Genomic DNA, 8155 nt, shown 5'->3' on the forward strand with positions numbered 1-8155 from the left:
TCTGATATTTTAGTCTACATTTCATTTAGAAGTATTACCATGTCACTTTTTATAGTTAAAATGTTAAAATGGGTTTTGTAGCTGTGTATAATTTCTGGTGGCGAGGAACTGCACTTGTATTTATTCAGCATAATTGGATTCTGATGTACCTGAGATAAGTTGAAATTCTGAGAAGTTTCAAATTTCTGAAGGATAAAAAGGATTGTGAGGTAAAAATTGTGAGGTGATTTTAAGAAACAGATTTTTTAAATAAGTAAAACTTATTTTAATGTTTCACTTCAGAACTGTTTGATACTAAGTCTTACTATTTTAGATCAAACTTAAAATTTTTTGAGATGAGTCTTCCTGAAATTTCAACATACTGCCAACAAAAATAAAGAATATATAATGTACATATTTTCTACCTGATAAAATGGACTTTCACAGGTACTACATAGTTAGATTAACACATTTTTCACATAAACACATGTGAATATTTCTTTTTGAGTGGAGAATGATTTACTTTTGAGAACCTTCTCAGTGTTGAGCTGATGCAGGGGAATGGGAGGTGGCAGATGGAGGCACATGTTCAAGTTTAAATTTGGCTGTTATAGCAACTGTTAAAAATGGAAAGAGGAGAAAAATCTGCTTTTCTATCAAAACAAAAACACAGAGTTCCTTATAGGCTTCCAGGGTGTAATTTCAGTGGCACAGCTGCCCAAAGTCTCACTGAAGTCCTACATAGGCATGTGTAGAGCAGCAGGCAGCACCACTCAGTACATCGTGCTATGGAGACACAAAGTGAGCACAGACCCATTGCTGCACAGAGCACTGAGCAGTCCCGAGACCACTCAGAATGATCATACAAATTCTCCGCCATCGGCATGAGCAGCAGGCACACTGCTCCAAAAGTGAGCCAGACACACACACATCACTCATGGTAGATCAAGGCATGGGGAAATCACATCTGGAGCTCTGCCACAACGGGCAACCAGTGGACACAGGGACAGACACATCACAAGATTTAAACCAACCTCAAACATACAAAATATCTGTGCACACAAATGCAGGAGAAAAAAATAATATCTCTCTCTCTCTCTCTCTCTCTCTCTCTCTCTCTCTCTCTCTCTCTCTCTCTCTCTCTCTCTCTTTTACACACACACACACACACACACACACACACACACACACACACACACACACACACACACACACACACACAGTTGATGCACCAAACTTAATGACTTTTTTCTCTCTTGTTTTCTTTCTTTCTTTCTTTCTTTCTTTCTTTCTTTCTTTCTTTCTTTCTTTCTTTCTTTCTTTCTTTCTTTCTTTCTTTCTTTCTTTCTTTTCTTTCACTTTATCTATCTATCTATCTATCTATCTATCTATCTATCTATCTATCTATCTATCTATCTATCTATCTATCTATCTATCTATCTATCTATCTATCTATCTATCTATCTATCTATCTATCTATCTATCTATCTATCTATCTTTTTACTTGTCTGGTGAGCAGAAAACACAAAATAGAGAAGATTTAGTCAAGATGTCACTGAGATATTTATCTACTTCCTTAAATTTAGATGCTGATTCACTCTTGTTCTAATAATTCTATGGATGAATTTGATACATTTGAGTCTTTTGAGGTTTAATTGGCTTGGGCATCAAGCTAGCTAAGAATTCAATATCTAATAATCAGCAAGTATTCAATAATAATAATAATAATGCAGGTCTCTGGAGAATTTTGCTACATGTAAGACAAGGTGATATGTTGTGTTCAACCTGCCCAAGTTCTCCCACACCACCCCACTTCTGCACTCCCTCCACTGGCTTCCAGTAGCTGCATGCATCAGATTCAAAACACGGACACTTGCCTACAAAGCCAAAAATGGACCAGTGTTCTTACCTCAGAGACCTCATCACTCTTTGCACTGCACCACCCTGTCTGAGGTCCTCCAGCACTGCTCGATTGGTACCACCTTCTCTCAGGGTAAGAGGTAAATATACCTCAAGGCTCTTCTCTGTTCTGGCATCAAGGTGGTGGAATGAACTTCCCCTAGATGGTGGAACATCAGAGTCACTGGCTATCTACAAGCTTTGATTGAAGACCTACCTCTCCCTGAAACACTTAAACTAACACTTTCCAAGTTTGCTTTGTCTTTTACATAAAAAAATTTAAACAGCCTGTATATCAGCCTCCAACAGGGTTGCAGGCTGATATATCCTAAGTTGTAATCTAGTGTACCAGTTTAGATTTATTCATTGTTAAAGACTCAAAGCACTTTTGTACTTCGCTCTGGACAAGGGCGTCTGCTAAATGGTGCAAATGTGAATGTAAATGTAAATGTGATATAAGAATGAAGCTTTGTGCTCTGCCCTTAAAGAAAAAAGTAAACATTACACAGTAATCAATTCTTCCTTCCTATTGTTAGCATTTTAGTATTGTGTAATGTGTGCTATTTTATTTAGTTTATATTCCTTTTTATATATTTGCATGCATGTTTGAACTGTACAATTCTGCTTTATTAATGTATAGTGCAATAACGGTTTGTTCAGATTTCAAATTCTCTCTCCATGTCTCTCTCATTCTCTCTTCCCCTTTAAGTCTCCTACTCATTCTGCTGCCTTTTCTATGTCCTGTCCCAATTCTTGGCTCTTCTCCATGTTGTGGGATTCTGGAAGTTTGGCTGGCGCTGAAACGATTTCTCAGGGCTCGTTGCACAGGGGAGGCTGTGTTCAGCTTTGTGTGAGACTCAGTGACCTCTGAGAAAGAGAAAAAAGAGAAAGAGAGAGAGAGAGAGAGAGAGAGAGAGAGAGAGAGAGAGAGAGAGAGAGAGAGAGAGAGAGAGCGAGAGAGAGAGAGAGAGATAGAGAGAGAGAGAGAGAGAGAGAGAGAGAGAGAGAGAGAGTTTATGAATCCAACATATCAGCATAGTGTTTCAGGTAATGTTCAGGTTTTACATCATTCATACCTGCACTTTTTTAAAGCTGTATTGTACGTGGAGAAACACAGACACATTTGCTACGAACTTCAAAATTGAGCAAAAGTGAAATTTTTTTACACTAAAGTTTGCATTTTCTGCATGGAGTCTCTTGATCATTTGCCCATAAAATTACCAGATCCTGGACTGCTTTTATCTAACATTTAATTTCATCCTCATATGCAACAGCTCCTTTATTTCTGAAACAGTTCACTTGTAGACACTCTAAATGTTTTTCTCCTTCATTGACTCTAACCACTTCCTCTTGTAGTGAAATCAGCCATCTTAAAACGCCTTGTAGAGTAGCACTTTGTAAAATATATAGCCATCAATACATCTGCCTTTTCTTCCGGTAATGTCGCAGATTCTGTTCTCACATGAGTTTTCTGGATAATTTAATTGTAACCATCAAGGTTTCATCCTGCTTGGCTGATGCTTTAATTGTCTTGATATTTCAAACAAGGTTTCATGCCAAACTCGTTGTTTTTGATAAATTAATGTTATTTATTCCAGATTCAACATATGAGACCATTTTCCTTAAACATTTCCCTGAATGGTTTACCAATAATCAGTTATTGCTCTATATCCACTAATATTCGGCAGTTACTTTGTATTGATATTGCTTTCCTTGTGTATATGTTAGTTAATTTTTACTATGGTTAAAGGTTTTACTACATTATCCATTATGCCATTCAAGTGCCCACTGATAACCAACAACAAACTCTTTCTAATAAGAGTGAGGCAGCAGCACTTCGGTAAGCTATCTCATCTCTTTGTCTGTATACTCTGCTTACATGCTTTCGAGTTCAACTTTCATGCTAAAACTAAAAATCTTACCAGCTAAAGTGCTGAGTCAGGCGTTTGCTGTTTTCACTACACTGCATCCATGATGGATTTCTCATTCATATGACATGAGATTGTTAAAATCTAAAGACTGTTAAAATCAATTGTAAGTGCGCTAACAATTTATGTAGGACATCCTAGACGAAGGAACCTGTAACTTCTCAAAGTATTTTAAAAAATCCAGCATTGACCAACAAACTAGCAGCAAAATCAAGAAAAAGAAACACTATGTTAAAGAGTTTTTCTTTAACATCCTGATTGTCTGCATGTAGACATCACCTTTTGATCTCAAATGTACCTCTTCCCAAAGACAACACATGTCTACATTTAAACTAATAGGATTAATCCGATTAAATCTTTAAAAATAAAGGTTCCATTTTTGTTCTCAAAAGGTATGTAAAGAGAAAAGAAACACAGCATGCAATGTGATAACACTAAAGGGAAGTTAAGTCCTATTGTTCTAGGAATCTCACCAATGCATTGTATGCTTTTTGAAGAAAAGAAGTTCTCTCTAATTTGTCTCTCTCCTCTGTCACTTCCTCTCTTCTTTCTATTACTTGATCTTAAAGCAGGCAGGAAGAGCCCAGGCAGTAAAACATGCGGGAAAAGAATCCAGTAGCCATCTTGGATGACACATTCTTTTCAGGCACATCCTGACATTCCTGTAAGGGAAGCTGTCACCAAATACACCACATACGCTTCCCAATGTCAGTTACCTCAGGCTGGGGCAGCTTATACTTCCAGCAGAAATTTGTAAAGCAGAAACCTGTCATATCCACCACACCACATTTTATAAAGAATTGTCTTATTGTTCAAAGTGGATAAACTTATTTATCTAATGAACAGATCCATCTCAGACCCAGTCTCGGAGCTCTCCTGGGTCATAGAGATCAAAGACCAGCTTTGAAGTCTTCAGAGGTTCAATTGATTTGCTTAATGTGTCACATGCGTTCAGATAAACCCTAGGGGATGGAGGAAGTGGAAGAATTCTTCATGACAGAAATAAAAAAATTTATTTTCTAGATTTGGAAAACCCTTTGTACACAGGGGCAATTCCATGCTGGAACAGGTTTCTGTGAATGCAAAAATGTTTTATTTTACTGAATCCAAAGACATTCTCTACAAATGTGTGCCTCGAGCTTGGTGGTAACATTTTGGAGAAGAACCGCATATGGCAGGAAAGGTCAGGTGTATAGTATAGTATAGTATAGTATAGTATAGTATAGTATAGTATAGTATAGTATAGTATAGTAAGATAGATGGATGGATGGACAGACGGACAGACAGACAGACAGACAGACAGACAGACAGACAGACAGACAGACAGACAGACAGACAGAATCAGTGGAATGCAGATACCAAGCTAGCTATTCCACTTTCTCTCTCTCTCTCACACACACACACACACACACACACACACACACACACACACACACACACACACACACACACACACACACACACACACACAGCCCTTACTCTCTGTCCATCTGAATTTTCCATCTTCCTCTATTTCTAAAAAAAAAAAAAAAAAAAAAAAAAGAAGTAAGAAAAGGTGAACAAGCAATTGTTATTACTACACTCTCCCCCCTGCTGCCAAATCAGCAATCAGCGCCCTAAATAGCCCCATCCTCTTCCACCACTGCCCCATTTTCCATCTCTTAACCTGGCCGCTCCCCAGGCCCAGCTTTTAGTGTGTCAGGCAGTGTGTGCAGGGAGCGAAGCTGTAATGGGGTGCGCTCAGCAGGGGTGAGAGGGCTATCGGGATGGAGCAACCGCCTAAAACTGCAACTGCCAGAATACGTAGAGAGAAGAAAGGAGTGCTGAGGGATGGAGGACGTACCACAGCTGGCGGCACGAGGCCATAAGGGTGCATCTAGATAAATTATTCTTTTCTTGCATCTTCATAACTTCCTGACTTCCTTAGTGTTCTTGCTTTGTAAAATTCCTAGTTACATTTTTGTGGCTCTCCCTCTTTCTTTCCCTCTCTCGCCTCCCGTTTCTCTCTCTCTCTCTCTCTCTCTCTCTCTCTCTCTCTCTCTCTCTCTCTCTCTCTCTCTCTCTCTCTCTCTCTCTCTCACTTTTTATCTGTGTTTCTTTATCTTTATCGCTTTTTACACTTCAGCCAGATATTCTTTGTTCATGGTCCTTGGTCATGTGCTTGAATAAGATAAGAATCTTTCTATGTGTTTTTATGACATTAAAGCTTCAATCTGTTAGTCTGAAAAGTAAAATACAATTACTATTATCCACTTTCCTCAATGTTCCTTATTGAAATCGCATCACTCTTGATTTAAAAAAGTGGTACAGGAATTCTGATAGAGGGTGAAGCTATTAAATAAATAATCCAAAACAAAAACATTATAGACTCTAAATCCATTAATACTCAAATATTTTTACATCCTCTCTACTGTTTTTCAAACATTTTTCCTAATGCTTAAAATAAGGATCAACAACAAGCTTCGAAACAATTTCAGAAACATTAAAAACTGAAATGACATGTTCAAAATGCAAATGATTAAAAACATACACTTATTACTAACATTTAATTTGCATTGTTCTTTCTATGTTCTCTATCAAACAGGTTCACGTGGACCATGGCTAGCAGATCTCCAGCAGAATGTGTGCAGAAAAAAAATACCTCATGACTGATATCATATAAAAATGTTTCTTATAGACTGAAATCATATGCTGTAATTTTCTGTGTTTACGTTTTGCTGACACAACGAGATTTTTAACGAGATTTCCTCGTTAGTAAAGTCCATTTGATGACTTCTGTAACGTGATAAAAAGCTAAACCAGTTTGAGTTAAAACACTCCAAAATCCATGTGTTTTAAATCGATTTGTAGTGTAGTCATACTGCCCCCTTTTGAGTTGAGATTCTTTTTACTCTACAAAATTGTCTCGAAAACAAAATAGGACAACAGTTCCTATGAAAAAAGCTTTTCTTTAGGTCATTTTTTTTAAGTGGTTTTTCATGTTAGTGAATTACAGGGTGTACTTATTTTTTCTGCCTGTTTTCTAAATGTTAGTTTACCTTATAGGGGGGATTATAAAATCTATTGTATTTTTTATTGTTACCTGAGGTTTGTTAATAGAAGTTGAGAAACACACAATTGTTATTTGAGAAATACGACATTGAGTGTACTAGCCTTTCCCATGTATTTGAACTGGTGTGTACCTGGCCTTACCTGTCCAGCCCCCCACAGTCCTGGAGGTCAGCCAAGTCTCATCAATTATCCGTAAGCCAACCCTGCGCGTGAGTGGGAGGGTCTGAGGATCATGTTCTGCTTAATTGGGCCTCCATGCATCAATGTGGCACCAATCAACCTTCAGCTCCTCTAAAGCCTGAACTTCAGACATCTCATATTCAACTGCTGATTGGACAGATAAAACTGACGAAAAGCCACGGCTAGTAAACAGGAGGGAAGAGAGAGAGAGAGAGAGAGAGAGAGAGAGAGAGAGAGAGAGAGAGAGAGAGAGAGAGAGAGAGAGAGAGAGAGAGAGAGAGAGAGAGGGCTGTGACAAAAGTGATTATATTTGCTCTGGTATTAAGCTATCTCATAGTAGTTTGTGTTTACACAGTTTTTCACCTCACCGCTTTTATATGCCCTCCTGTACTACAGTCATATTTTTACACTGGAATATGTGGTTTAAAATAACCCAGTTGGGGTCAGTTTGGAAACTCTGTGGTTAGTTTTTTTTTAAACTGTTTATGGGACATTCACACCCAAGATATCATGATTACACTCCTATTTTATATTGTTTATTCTGTATCATGCAAAAAATATTCTGGAAAGTTTGATATATTTATGAAAAGAATTAAAAAAGTAAAAAGTTGCAGCTTTGCCTTTTTTAATAACATTTTGCTTCTCAGTTCAACAAGATATAGTGGAAATTTCCAGTAAATAAACAATAATGCTTTGTGTTTTATTTTATATTATATTTTTATCTATATTATAGAGTAATTGTTTGATGCTGCTAAATACATAGACCTGTATGTTTATTTATACTGTACATATAAATACATGGTTTTATATATATGTATAATTTTTTTTTAAATATATTTATTTATATATTTTTTTATATATTTAATTAAATGTTTAAAAAAAAAAACCTAACACACATTTTTACTAATTTATTAATGTCATAAATAATTTTTTTTAATATCTTGTTTGCAGATCTATAATTTTTGTATATTATATTTTTTCAGAATTATAATTAACGTATAACTCTAGATGTGTTTCTATCACTCTAGTCTTCCAAAATGATATCCTAGGGATGTTTTTTCTCAGTTCTGGGGGTCATGTGAAGCAGAGATCCTACTAATCTCATCATAATCCTGTAA

The 8155-nt window shown here is 36.8% G+C and overlaps 1 long non-coding RNA gene across 1 annotated transcript; it reads right to left on the bottom strand.

Annotated features, from left to right (window-relative positions):
• Positions 1-1731: 1731 nt before the first annotated feature.
• Positions 1732-5506, bottom strand: LOC310716185. The gene is made up of 3 exons (XR_014530524.1): positions 5286-5506; positions 2596-2745; positions 1732-2038 (listed from the first exon to the last, which is right to left on the bottom strand). It is a non-coding gene; the product is annotated as an uncharacterized lncRNA (long non-coding RNA).
• Positions 5507-8155: the final 2649 nt, after the last annotated feature.

Source organism: Silurus aristotelis (assembly GCF_946808225.1).
Source record: "Silurus aristotelis genome assembly, chromosome: 20".
Taxonomy (NCBI): Eukaryota; Metazoa; Chordata; class Actinopteri; order Siluriformes; family Siluridae; genus Silurus; species Silurus aristotelis.